Source organism: Scyliorhinus torazame, chromosome 16, assembly GCF_047496885.1.
Source record: "Scyliorhinus torazame isolate Kashiwa2021f chromosome 16, sScyTor2.1, whole genome shotgun sequence".
NCBI lineage: Eukaryota > Metazoa > Chordata > Chondrichthyes > Carcharhiniformes > Scyliorhinidae > Scyliorhinus > Scyliorhinus torazame.
Genome location: NC_092722.1, coordinates 170748803 through 170763963, shown reverse-complemented (window position 1 = coordinate 170763963; position 15161 = coordinate 170748803).

The following is a 15161-nucleotide window of genomic DNA, read 5'->3' as shown; positions in this document are numbered from 1 at the left end:
ATGTCTTCAGGGCTTTATCCTCTTCTCCCTCATTCTCTAGTTTATTTGTAGGTACATATGGAGGCACCAAGTTTAATAATTAAGGTGAACCAACTGTGTTTTTGTTCTCCTATCTTTTTCTGTACTCATGTATGCTGAGGCACATATGCTGCGCTGTACCGATCCTGAGGATTTGCTGTATTATTTGTAAAAATGTAAAACTCTCATCAAAATACACATTTAAAAAGAGTTCAAACTGCCTTTGATGCTTAGAGACTATCCTCCGTGGCTGGAGGCTGCTGATGACTGGGGAAAGGGATAGTTGCTTGGCTGAGGCAGACTACAGCCTGGCCACTGCACAATCCCCGCTTGCCCCTTCCCCTCTTCTTTTCGCACACCATCCTCCATTGAATCTTCCTCTGCCACACCTTCCACTCCCATGAATATCCACACTGCCCATCCGCACTTCCCACCCACCTCCTTCCCCACTCCCCTCTCCAACCTTCTCAGTGCCCTCCCTCATCTCATCTCCCCCTCCACCCTCAACTCTCCCTCACATGCCCCATTCCAGCCATTTTCCTCCTCCGCCTCTCCATTGCTCCTCCTCCCAATCCAGCTGCTCTCCCTCCCCCTCTTCCTTCCCCTGCTCCGTCCTTCTTCTGTTCCTCACACCCTTCCTTCACATCCTGCCCTCCCCCTCCCCTCTTACCCCCACCTCCTCCCCTTGCTCCTCATTCTCCTTCCTCCCAGCACCTCCCCTCCACATCCCCTCCCCCTTAACACATTCCCCTCGCCTTCACATTCTATCTCCTTCCTCTTCTCTGCCCACCCTATTCCGCATCCAACCCCTCTGCCTGTTCTCCTCCATCATACCCCTTCTTCGCAACCCTACCTCCTCCACCTCCCTTACCCCTCCCTCTCCTTTCCTCCCTCTCCCCTCACACATCCCGCTCCTCAACTTTCACCTCTCTCTCCCCTCCTTCACCCCTCCCTCTCCTCTCCTCACATCACCCTCCGGCACCTCCTCTTCACCCTACTCCTCCACCCCTGACTCACCCCTCCTGTATGCTTCTTTACCCCTCCCCACCCTCCCTTTCTCCTCACCCTGTCCCCCCTCCTCCCCGCATGCATGCCTCCTCCCATCTGCTCATTCCACCCACTTCCTCCTCCAACAACACCCTCCACCCTTTCCCCACCTTCTCTTTTCCTCCTCTCCCCAACCTCATCCCCCTCCCTCTCCCCCCTCTACATCCTCTTACTCCATTTCCCTCATCTTCTCCCTCTCCTCATCCTGCCCCTTTCATCCTCCTTCCTGCCCTCCCCTCCTCCTTCTGTCTTTACTCCCACTTCCTCCTCCCCTCCCAACCTCCCCCCTCTGCTCCCCTCCCTTCACCCTCCCCTTCTTCCCACTCTCCTCCCCGCCCCCTCTCGGGTGAGTGTGGTTCGGGGCTCATTCTAAAGCTTAACTTACCGCCTTGGATAAAGTGTCTTTTTTCTAAAGCTTTCTGTTCCGTTACAAGGATTTCTTCGAATAAATTGTCGAGACTCATCTCCGATTAAATGGAATCGGCCGGCACTTTGCGACTTGAAGTTGGTTCCGAGAGACGGGCCCGGAGGAACTGCTCGAGCATCCGGCGGCGACCGTTAGGAAGCAACCGCCATCCGCACGCGGTCCAGAGTTTGCGCGGGAACTCGCCAGGCCAGAGGCTGCGCTCAGCACAGAGAGCGTCAGCTCAATTGGTAATCGCAATGAACTTTCCTCACAAGAGTGCCTGTTGTTAAATAAAACCAATAGGGAGGCACTGGATTGCCGCAGCGTAATCAAACAAAAATGTGCTTCCTCTTTTTAGAGGGGCACAGCTGCTAAGGAACTGAACTATGGAATAAAGGAAACTTATAACATTAAACCGTCTTGCATCTGGTCTGCCCTTCAGCCTATGCAGTGCTCACACTTCACAAAAAGGACCAGAGAACACCATTGTGGTAAATGTTTGATTTCTGCCCCTGGTGGAAAATATCATCTGTACTCAAGTTCATTTTTAAAATTTAGTGTTTCATGAGATGCGACCAACATTTGCCATCCTTAATTGTACTTGAACTTAGAGGTTTGCTTGGCCATTTCTGAGAGTGGTTAAGAGTCAACCACATGGGGATTTCCGGTGGCAACATGTAGAAGGAGATCGAATGTAAGGTAGCTCCCGCTAGTCCTTGGTTTTTGGTCCTTTTCACCCGGTTCCCAGGGATAAAAGATGGAAAGATTTGTACCATTTGAGAGCTTTTTGTGTGAAGATGTCAAAAGGCCTCAAAAATAATATTGGAAGAAAGGTGTGAGCGGTAGCACTTCTGAGGGACTGAACAAGGTATGGAGTCCTGTGGGATCAAAGATGGAGGAGGCAAGCACATTGGGTTGTACTATTACAACCTGATGGAGGTAATGGCTACTGAATTTGAAAGGCATTTCAGCAAGCATTTCGAGAGGCAAGGGAAGCAAATGCTGGAGATCCTCAAAACCAGCAGTCGGAGGGCTTGGCGTTGCTGAGCTTGATGTATTACTACTGGGCAGAAAATGCTGAGAAGGTGCTGGGGCGGTGTGGGGACCTGAGGCTGTATGGGTGCAGATGGAGTTGGAGTTGTCCAGGTGGTCAGGGTTAAAGGTGTTAGGTCCTGATAAAGAGAGCTTTTGGAAAGACTTTGGAGACAGTGCCGCCACTTGTTTGCATTGGCAATTGAGTCTTTGGCCATTGCCCTGAGGGCCTCAGATAAGAGGAAAGGGATAATGAGGGGAATGGAGTATTGGGTATCCTTGTACGATGATGATCTTCCTTTGAATGTGACGGATCCAATCCCCACAATGGGTGATATCATAGCACTGCTGAGGCATTTTGAGGCTCTCTCAGGGTATAAATTGAACTAGGAGAAAAGTGAATGTTTTCCGATTACTCCACCAGGAAGATGAGCTGATCTGGGCCTGTTAATGTTCTGCTTAACGGGTTCCCATTTTAGGTATCTGGGGGTGCTGGTAGCTTGGGATTGGGTCCACCTTCAGAAGTTGAATTTTAAAAGTTTGGTGAAGGTTGACTTACAGAATTGGGTTTGTCTCCCTCTGTCCTTGGCAGGCCAAATTCAGTCGGTAAAAATGAATGTTTGCCATGGGTTCTCTTTCTGTTCCCATGTTTGCTGGTTTTTCTGCCGAAATCTGTTTTTGGGGAATGGAGAAATTGATCTTGTCCTTTATTTGGGCGGGTAAAGTGGCTAGGATTGGGAAGACGGTTTCAATGGGACCAGCAGTCGGAGGGCTTGGCGTTGCTGAGCTTGATGTATTACTACTAGGCAGAAAATGCTGAGAAGGTGCTGGGGCGGCGTGGGGATCTTGGGGCTGTATGGGTGCAGATGGAGTTGGGGTTGTCTAGGGGGTCAAAGGTGTTAGTGACGGCCTCGCTGCTGTTTTCTCTGGGGAAGTATTCAGTGAATCCAGTGGTGCTCCCCACACTGAAGATATGGAGACAGTTTCGGCAGCACTTCATACTGTGGGAAGTGAAGCTGGCACCGATCTGTGCAAACCATATGTTTAAGCCAGAGAGATTGGATGCTCATTTGGGGAATGGGAGGAGAAGAGGTGGAAGGGATGAGGAACGTGTTTTTGAAAGGGGCAAGCTTGGAGGAGTTGTCGGAAAAATTAGTTTTTTCACAGCCGGATATTTTTAGATACCTACAGGTCCGCAATTTTGAGAAGAAGGTCTTTCCGACATTCCTGGTGGTGCCGCTGTCCTCGTAGCTAGAGAGGGTTTTGTCGCTGGCATGGGTGGAGGAGGGGAGTACGTCGAGGATTTATGGTCAGTTTATGTTGGAAGATGCACTGTCAGTGGAGGGGTTAACACAAAATGGGAGGAGGAGTTGGGGTTGGAGCTGGAGGATGGTGTTCTGGTGCGAGGCTCTGCGTAGGGTGAATGCAACGTCATCATGTGCAAGGTGAGGGTTGATACAGTTGAAGGACGTGCATAGGGCCCATTTGGCCCAATCCAGGATGAGAACGTTGTTTGCGGGAGTGGAGGACAAGTGTGAGCATTGTGGGAGGGGCCCGGCTAACCATGTGCACATATTCTGGTCGTGCCTCAACTCTTGGGGTTCTGGGTTTTCTCATTTAGCACCATTTCAGGGATTCTACAAATTGAACTGAAGCCCTGTCCATTCGGGGCCTGCGGAAGCTGGAGACCGAAGTGGGGGCTGATTCTTCTATAATGATTCTTCAACTAGCTGATTGCTCAAATGCGGGTGGTGTTGGGGTAGAGTTCAGCCTCTCCACTCAGTGCCTCAGTATGGCTGGAGGATCTTATGGGGATTTTATACCTCAAGGGCAATTTAAGGGTTCTACCAGAGATGGCAGCTGTTTATTCTGTACTTTAAAGAGCTGCTCACCATTAGTTGTTAGGGGGGGAAAGCGGAGGGAGTTGAAGGAAGGTCTTTCTGTTGGGGTATTTTTGCGCAGGCGGTATTTTTGCGTTTTTTCTATTGTTTCACTGTTTATATAAAATTGAAAAAGTCAAATAAAAATATTTTTTAAAGGGGACTTCCGGTGACGGCGGGCGGGAGGCGGCCGCACAATGGAGGGCTCCCGTTCGGGAACGGCATTTTCGGGGCTTTAAGCCCAGTCCCAGGGTCCACGGAGGCGACAGAAGCAGGGAGAAGGCACGGAGGAGGCACAGTGAAGACACAGGAGGAAAAAAAACAAAGAAAAATGTCAAGGGTGAGCAAAAAAACGGCCGAAAAAAAAACAGCTGAAGGTCCGTCGGGGAGTGGAAAGGTCACCGCGGGGTCACCAAGGAAAATGGAGGCTGGAACACCAGGGAAGGCCGCACTGCTTACGGCTGAAGAAATAACTAAGGTGATGGCTGCGGAATTTGAAAAGCAGTTGGCGCAGATTGTGAAATGCATGGGAACGGTGAGGAAGGAGATGAGGGAGGTTTTGAGTGTGCTGTGGAGGAGACGGTTTCCCCGGTGAGGACGGAGGTGGCGAGCGCTGTGGCGGAGGTGCGAGAGCAAGGGGAGGCGCTGAAGGAAGTGGAGGAGACGTTATTGCAGCATGGTGATCAACTTGCCTCGATGGGGAAAGAGATGCGGAAGGTGATGGACACTAACAAGGATCTGCGAGGAAAAATGGAAGACCTGGAAAACATATCCAGGCGACAGAATTTGAGGATTGTAGGGCTGCCCGAAGGAGTTGAAGGACCGAAGCCGACTGAGTATTTTGCCGTGATGCTGGCAAAACTATTGGGGGAGGGGGAGGATCCCTCCCGATATGAACTGGATCGGGCTCATCGGTCGTGGAGGCCTGTACCAAAGGCGAGTGAGCCGCCAAGAGCAGTGACTCTGTGCTTCCGTAGGTACAGTGTGAAGGAGAAAGTCCTGAGCTGGGCCAAGCAGAAGCGGGTGGTGCAGTGGGCTGGAGCTGGTATACGTGTTTTCCAGGACTTTACGGTGGAGCTGGCAAGTAGGCGGGCTGCCTTCAATCGGGTGAAGAGGGCACTGTACATTAGCAAGGTGCGGTGCGGCATTGTATATCCAGCGAAGCTGAGGGTGACTTACAAGCTCAGGGACTTTTATTTTGTAACGGCGGAAGCAGCGGAGGAGTTTGCGAAAGCAGAAGGACTGTGGCAGAACTGACAAATTGAGGAATGACCATGTGCCGATGTAATCTCATGACTGTATTTTCTTCTTTTTTGTATCACTGCACACGGGTGTAGAGCCTAAAGGAGCCAATGTTGTATATATTTGGACAAGGGAAGGGACGGGACTTTCACTCGAAATGAGGGTTCTTTGGGGTGTAGGTGGATATGCGGGGTTTGTGTGCTAAAGGGGGATCTTTGAGCTTTCCTAGGGCCGGGCAAGGGGGGAAAGGGACCCGGGCGGGGGCCTCCACGCTGGCCGGTTTAAGCCGGCCAGTGAACGGGAGTGAGGTGGGGGGAGGGGCTGCGGCCATCGGAGACTGGCAGAACAGGGTCCGAGTGGTCTAGCCGGGATGGAAAGTTGGGGGGAAGGAACCGAGGTTGGGAGGAGGAGTTTTACAAGAGGCAGTGGACGGGAGGAGCTGGAGACCTGGGGTAGGGGGGGGGGGGGGGGGGGCGGGTGGGGAGCTGTGTTAGATTAAGGGTGACTACGGGTAATCCCTGATTCCTTTTTGTCATTTGTTTATGTAAACATGCGGGTTGAGGTTTGGGGGTTGGTGGGTAGATGGGATCGTTGTTATTATGGGGACTGACAGATCTTGCTGATTATTGTTTATTGTTGATGGATGTAAATGTGGGAGAAAATGTGAAAAAGGAGGAGAATAAAAAAATTAAAAATATATATTTTTTAAAAAGTGAGCCACAGTACTGTGGTTGGAGTCGCATGTAGGCCGGACCAGACATGGATTTCAGATTTCCTTCCCTACAGGACATAGTGGAGCCAGGTGGGTTTAATGACAAATGAAGAAGGTTTCATGGTCATTGGAACTGACTTCCAATTCCAGATTTTATGAATCAAATTTATATTCCATCAGTTGATGTGGTGGGATTTGAATTGGTGCCTCCAGAGAATAATAATAATAAGAAGAATTTGCCTGAGCCTCTGAATTACTCATCCAATTATATTAGAGCTACACCACTGGGGGCCAGTTTAGCTCAGTTGACTGGACGACTGGTTCATGATGTGTGCTGAGGCCAATAGAATGGGTTTATATTCCCGTACCGGCTGAGGTTATTCATAAAGGCCCTGCCTTCTCAACCTTGCCCCTCACCTGAGGTGTGGAGATCTTCAGGTTAAATCACCACCAGTCAGCTCTCCCCATCAAAAGGGAAAGCAGCCAATGGTCATCTAGGAATAGGGCTACTTTACACCAACATTTCCCTGATCGTTCATTATTCAATATAGAACTCCTACAGTGTAGAAGGAGGCCATTTGAGCTTGCACCGACCCTCTGAAAGAGCACTCTACCTACGCCTGCTCCCTCATCCTATCCCCGTAACCCCACCAAACCCTTGGACACGAAGGTGCAATTTTAGCATGGCCAATCACCTGCACGTCTTTGGACTGTTAGAGGAAACCGGAGCAACTGGAGGAAACCCACACAGACATAGGGAGAACGCACAAACTCCACACAGACAGTCGCCCAAGGTCGGAATCAAACCCGGGTCCCTGGCGCCATGAAGCAGCAGTGCTAACCATTGTGCTGCCAGTACAAAATATTGTTATTAACAAATATTGGATGTTTTATAGCAGCTTGGTTGCTTCATTTTCTTTTATTTCTCTAAATTTTGGTGTTGACTACTACTATACAAATTTCTTCATCCTCAATTATGCATTAGAAGTTAAGGCAACAGTCGGGAACACAATTCTTACTCATTGATCCAGCCACTGTAAGGTCATTTTGAACCTTCCATGAAAATATAATAGGTTTTATACAGCTGCAATATGTAGGACCTTGTCAAATGCGTTACTAAAGTCCATATAAAATACATCAACAGCCCTTGCCCCATCAATTTTCTTTGTCACCCGTTGGTGAGACATGACCTTCCCCATACAAAACCATGCTGCCTGTCACTAACTAGTCAATTTTTCTCCAAATGTGCATATATCCTGTCCCTCAGTATCTTTTCCAAAAGCTTCCCCACCACTGATGTCAGGCTCACCAGCCTATAATTTGCTGTATTATCCCTGCTTCCTTTCTTAAACAAGGGAACAACATTGGCTATTCTCCAGTCCTCTGGAACCTTGCCTGTGGTCAAAGAGGATGTGAGGTGCATTGAATATTTGTTTACCCGCATATGCTGACTCAGATGTTGTGTTACTGGATTAATGGTAAAACCTTTTTTTAATTCCTTAAAACAATAACATTTCACTGCCATCCAGATGTTACAAACTAATCTTATTTAAGCAATCAAAAATCTGCTTTTGCCAGCAGATAATAGGAATCCGCAACTGGCTCCATGTCATCCCAACTGTTGTACCAGTCCAATTGTTCCACTTAGACTGATGACATAAACGTGGAAATTTCTGACAGTATTGTTGCTTCTGACAACTTGCATTACGTGGGTGGTAACTGCATCACACTGAGAAGGACTGTGAGTACTCCACTGCCTCCAAACTGCAGATTCACTTTATCAATTGAAATATATTTATGAATAATAATTAAGGATGGAATTTGAAATGTTCCTGTTTTCACATCCTGCATATGCTGCACAATCTCAGGCTTTAGAGACCAACCAGTTTTTTTTTCACATTTCAGGATCTAAAACTTAACAGTTTTGTTGCCAGTTAGCTGTGAGCTTTGGGATTGCTTTCTGTCTTTTCCTCTTAATTCGTTTCATGAAAATGGATGAAAAACCCCAAAGAGATACCCGATCTGAAGCCCAAAGAAATACCTGATCTGATGGCAGCAGTAGGGGGCTGGCTGTATGACATCCATAGAGTTTACAGACCCAGACACAGCTACGAGGCAATGATTGAGCTTTAGATTTAGCAGAGAGGCAGGTGTAGGGCTATGTCACCTGATTCAAGAAGACTACAGCCAACTTTCAGTATAGGCACTGCACTGACAACTTTTATATTTCTCGTCAAGTCATAGAGAGATCGAAATATAAGGTAATTTCCTGTCCACAAACAGATAACTGATGCATTGTTCAGCAAGGTCAACATGTTAATTTTATGTCTTCCTGAAGAAAACAGCAGCATGACAGGAAAGTCCAGTAAATTGCTACTGGTCGAGTGCAGAAGGAAATAATTCATATTCTTGGGGCCTTTGAGCAAGTTCTGGAATACGGGAAGGTAACATGGAAGAGATGACCCCCTGAAAATCACAGCAAGGTATTTCTGGTTCTCCTGTAAGCCCCATACTACATGCAATGTCTTGTCAGTGCACAGAGCCTCACAAAATTCTGCCTATGGCATTTAGATTTTGATTGTGGACTCTCTTTACAAATTACCATTGTATTCATATTTTACACTTGATAACAAAAAGACAGTATCACTAAATATTGTAGTTTAAAGATGGGCAAGATAGGGTGCTCTTTCAGAGGGTCAATGCAGATTCAAAGGGCCAAATAGCCCCCTGCACTGTAGGAATTCTATTCTATTCCATTCTAACATTAGACCATTCATCATCATGTGCAGCAGTGTAAGTCCCTAAGCCAACTATATTGCTGTACGGGAAGCATTATTGCTACCATCCATCCTTGCCATGATTATCACTGCAAGTGCTATTTGAATTTCTAGATCTAGCCTGGATTGAAAGGCGGTGTTCCATTTTAGTGGCAGAATATACAATTACATGTCCATCAAATGAGGAGTTGACATGGTATTATCCAAGACCAGGGCAACATTTCATTCACTGTCCTGCTTATGTAACCAATCAGCAAAAGGTCTTCTGTGCATTAAAGTACCCATAATTTATAGCACGTAACTGTCAGTTCTATGATGTTCTTAAAAGATGTGACCTATCCACAATGAAATACCACATCATAGTGTTCCTGACTTTGTCCTTTTCATTGATAGGTAATTACTCACCTTCAGGCACTTCAATCTGTTAATGGTATCACAATTGTGCACACCTTTCGGATGATATTCCATAAAAGCAGTTGGAAGAATGATCCATTTCCATTGCTCTGCAGCTTCTGCATCAATATAATTTTTCTCTGTTCCTTTGTTATAGCTGAGACTGTGGGCTGAATCTTAACTCCCATAAATCATTGGGTTGCGGTTGTGTCAACGGTCGAAATATTAAGAATCTAAAACATTGGTTCTCAAAGTCTTTCTGGTGGTCCCTGAGCTGCTCCAAAATACAAGTCACTGATATGTAATGCCATGGTCAAGGCAATAAGAGGAATCAGACCCAAACTCTCATCCTATGACTCACGTGATGTCACGCAACCAGACCAGCACCCACTTATGACCAGGAGACCATAAGATATAGGAGCAGATGCAGGCCATTCAGCCCATTGAACCTGCTCCTCCGTTCATTGAGATCATAACTAATCTGACCTGGTAATCCTCAACTCCAGTTTCCTGTCTGACCCCCATAAACCTTGATTCCCTTACTTATTAAAAATCTGTCTCTCTCCCCCTTGAACATGCTTTTTAAAAAAACATTTTAGAGTACCTAATTCATTTTTTCCAAATAAGGGAAAATTTAGCGTGACCAATCCACCTACCCTGTACATCTTAGGGTTGTGGGGCTGAAACCCACGCAAACACAGGGAGAATGTGCAAACTCCACACAGACAGTGACCCACAGCCGGGATCGACCTCGGAGCCGTGAGGCAGCAGTGCTAACCACTGCGCCACCTTGCTGACCAGTCTTGAACATACTTAACGACCCAACCTCTACAGCTTTCTGCAGTAAAGAATTCCACAGATTCACTACCCTCTGAGATTATACCCTCTGGTCCTAGAATCTCCCAAAAGAGGAAACAACCTCTCAACATCTATTCTGTCAAGCCCCCTGTGAATCCTATATGTCCCAATAAGGTTGCCTCTCATTCTTCTAAACTCCAACGAATACAGGCCCAACCTACTCAACCTCTCCTCATAAGAAACTCCCTCAAACCTGGTGAACCTCCTCTGGATTGCCTCCAATGCCAGTATATCTTTCTTCGATAAGGTCCACTCGTGCTTTGTACAGTTTTCATACTCCATACCATTTGAAATGAAGGCCAGCATCCATTTGCTTTTCTTATTACCTGCTGAATATGCTAGCTTTCTGTTATTTGTGCACTCCCATTCCAATTCTTTTCTCACACCTAGTGGTGCACTAAGGCAGACTTTTTTTTGTCTGTTTCCATCGGTAGGATTTCCTGAAACAGGTCCATGGTTTGTCACCAGGGGCATAGAGCTTGAGGGGTTCTACTCCACATCAAACGTGGCTGACCAGGTGTCTTTTCCGCTCTTATTAACAGCCATTGGTATATTGGAAGGATTTAATTTAACTCCTCTGCCATTTCCTGGTCCCACATTATTATTTCACTAGTCTCATTTTCTAAAGGTCCCAGGCGGGATTCTCCAATAATGGGGCTATGCCCGCGAAAAAACGGCGCAAATCACTCTGGATTTTTTTCTGGAAAGTCTGGGGTGATTCTCCATTTTTAAAGGGGCCAGCAGGGTGCCGGAGCACTCCACGCAGCTCCGGCCACGGGTCAGCACATGCGCGCGGTGGCTGCCTGCGGCGCCGGCCCTGCGTGACATTGCGGACCCACACAGCGTGCCGGCCCCAAAGAAGTAGGCCACCCCCCAGATCGCGCGGGCCTGGCCGTTGTGGAGGCCTCCCCCAGTGACGGATCCCCCCGCCACCCCCCCACCAGGACAGCTGTCGCAGCCACGATTCCGAGCTCCCGCCGGGTGGAACCATACGTGAACCATGCCGGCAGGAACCTGCCGGTCGTCTGCGGAGAATCGCCGCGGGTGCCTCTTTCAATGGCCCTGACCAGCGAGCGCGACTGACGCCGATTCGCTGGTCGCCTGAGAATTGCGGGAAGGAGTCGGGGGTCCGACGCCCCATTCTCCCCCCCCCCCTTGCGCCGGGAGCAATTGCGGTGCGGAGGCTCGGAGAATCCAGGCCCCTATGTTAACTTTGACTTCCCTATTCTTAACTTCCTTGGTTAACCATGGTTGATTTGTCACTTTCCTAAAATCCTTCTTTCTCATCAAGATATATCATTGATGTGAGTCATGAACTATTTTCATAAATGACTGCCATTGCTAACCAACTGTCTTTTCAGTGCACTCCACCCAAATCAACCCTCTTTCCTTTGTAATTACCCTTATTTAAGTTAGCACAGTTGTTTCTGACTCACATTTCTTACTCTCAAACTGATTGCTAAATTCTACTATGTTATGACCACTGTTTCCTGAGGGTTCTTACACTGAGATTTTTATTAAACCTGCTTCAATAAACATTGTGAGATCCAGGGCGTGATTTTCCCATCGCATCTGCCCGGGTTGAATCACGGGATAGGCCCAAATCGAGTTTACGCCAGGCGCACAACCCGCGTCAGTCACCCAACTCGGGCCCCCGTGCAATCTGGATCACGCCCTCGCTGGGCGTGGTCCGGACAATGATATTTAAATATCCCGGTGCCACATTCAACCATCACCTGGGAGTCAATGGCCGCGCCTGCGAGTCCTCAACCAGGCATTGATTAATACTGGTTTCCGCATGCATGGACCAGGCGTCTTGACACCTCGGGGGTTCTCAGAAGTCATTAGAGCCCCCCGATGGTCGGGTACAGGATAGTACCCTGGCACATTGCACCGTGATAAATTTACCGTGATTCAACCCGGGCAGATGCGATGGGAAAATCACGCCCTGGATCTCACAATGTTTAATGAAGCAGGTTTAATAAAAATCTCAGTTGGCACTACCAGGATGACTGGAGCACTGCCAGGGTGCCAGGCTGGCAGTTACAAGGTATCTGAGTGTCATGTTGGCACTGCCAAGGATTGGGGCCTTTGGGGGCCATGCCGATGAAAAGGGGTGTGAGGGGGAGTTTGAAGGGGGCCACAGAAAGGTTTTTGGGGTAAAGGAGGTCATGCAGGGGGTCCTGAAAGAGGAGTTGCAGAGATCGGGGAAGCATTTCAAATTGTGGCCCAATCTGTAAGGAGCCGGTTCTGCTGGCGAGTTTAACTCCCCAGTACCAGAAAAATTTCGAAGTGCGTCCTCGACAGGGAGAAATTCCCCAAGGCCGCAAAATTACGGCTAAGTGCCGTTGAATATCGGTCTTCATTTCAGCATTGAAGCCGTCGCGACACACCCTGCCAAATGCGCCCGAGATCGCATTTTGAAAATTGTGATGTGAATCGCGGTCCCAAAATAGCCTGATCCCTGGTCGGATCCACAACATATTGTTTTATTAACTGTCCCGAATACACTCTGAATTATTCCTCATGGCTACCTCTACCAATTTCATTTTCCATATCCACATGAAGACTAAAGTTACCCACAATTAATGTGCTGCCATTTTTCCATGCTCTCATTATCTCCTACAATATAGCGACTGTTAAGTTGCCTATAGACTACTGCCACTAGTGTCTCATCCTTTTGTTATTTCTTACCTCCATCCACGTTGATCCCAGCCCGGTTCAGATGTGCGCCATCCCAACAGTACAGCCCCCACTTTCCCCAGTGAAACCCAAACCCACTTCTCCCACTCTAGACTTGAAGCTACGTTTTCATCTCTCCAATTTTATGAACCCTATGTCAGTCTGGACACGGCTCAGGTAATAATCCAGAAGTTATAACCTTGAAGGTTCTGTTTTTTAATTTAGTGACTAACTCCTCAAACTCTCTCTATGCAGAACCTCTTTCTTTGTTCTACCTATGTCATTAGTACCCACATGGACTGTGACAACAGGACGCTTCCCCTCTCACTGCAAGATCCTCTCCAGCCCGGAGCAGATGTCCTGAATCCTGGCACGGGGCAAGCACCACAGCTGTTTGGACCCTCGCGCTTTGCTGCAGAGAATGGTGTCAATCCCCTCACAAATGCTAATAAGTGTCATCAATTATAATGAATTTTATTGTAAAATTATAATGGGATAAGTTGACTCTGAATATTGTTTTGTGAAAGGGAAATTGTGTTCTACTAACCCACATGAGCTCTGTGAGGAAATAAGAAGCAAGGTAGATAAAGTTAACCTGTAATTGTGATGTATTTGGATTTACAAAAGGCATTTGATAAGGCGCCATATCAAATATTACGACAAAAAAATAAGAGCCCATGATGTAGGGGTTAACATATTAGTATGGATAAAGCTGGCTAACTGGAAGCAAAGAATTGGAATAAATGGGTCTTTTTCGGGCTAGGAAGCAGTAACTAATGAAGTGCAACAGGGATCAACTATTTACAATCTATATCAGTGACTTGGATGAAGGAATCAAATGTATAGTACCTAAATTTTCCAATGACATTAGGATAGGAGGAACATAAAGTGTCAAGGGGAGATAAAGAGTTTACAAAGAGATGTTTATTGGTTAAGTGAGTGGGCAAAAAATTGGCAGATTAAGTATAATGTGGGAAAATGCAAGCTTATCCACTTTGGCAGGGAAAGTAGAAAAGCAGTACACTATTTAAATGTGCATGGGATTACAGAACACTGGCACAGAGGGATCTGGGTGTCCTGGTCATTTTGACAATGGATACTTAAAAAATATTTTAGGGCAATTTCTACACTTTTGAACATGGACTGCTTTAGCATCTGAGGAGTCAGAAATGGTGCTCAACATTTTGCAACTATCAGCAAACCTTATGATGGAAGGAAGATCATTAATGAAGCAGCTGAAGATGGTTGGGCCTGGACACTATCCTGAAGAACTACTGCAGTGATGTCCTGGAACTGAAATGATTGAACACCAACAATCACAAAGCCCAAATGCTGACCAGGCTACATAAAATCTAATAGTACGTGATCTTTAAAATAGTGCAGTAAGAAGTTTTACAACACCAGGTTAAAGTCCAACAGGTTTGTTTCGATGTCACTAGCTTTCGGAGCGCTGCTCCTTCCTCAGGTGAATCACCCCAGTCCAACGCCGGCATCTCCACATCATGGCTACCATCGACACCTTTAAAATAGTGACCAACATAAGAATGATGTGGTTTTACGTTAAAGACACTCGAAAGCCCAATGTCATTCCATCAGCCTGCTGTAGCTACAACAGGAGTCTGGCAAACCTATTGGAAAATGAAGGGGATTTTGTGCCATTTCTAGATTCGTCTGATATGTTGTGTATTGGGTTGAGCAGACAGGTGGAGAAAGCACAGGAGATCCAGCAATTAAACGACAACAATGACCCGCGAGGTTTCTTTAGCACTGTCAGACCACCCACACTCCAAGGTCCCACCACTGCTGGGTGCACTCACGGGGAGGCACTCATCAAGAACAGAGAGGCAGTCAGTGCCCATTGGAACGTGCACTTCAAAGACATCCTTAACAAACACTCTGTCTTCAACGCAAGTGTCTTCACTTCCATCATGCAGCATATTACCCACTACCATCTCAGCACAACCTCAACAGCTAAAGAACAAATAGTCATCAGGAGCAGATGGAATCTCCCAATGCAGGGAAGCACTATTGGTGTGAATATATGACCTAATTTCCCTTATCTGGAAGAAGGGGAACATGTCAGGAGATCTCAGAGACGCCATAATCATGACCAT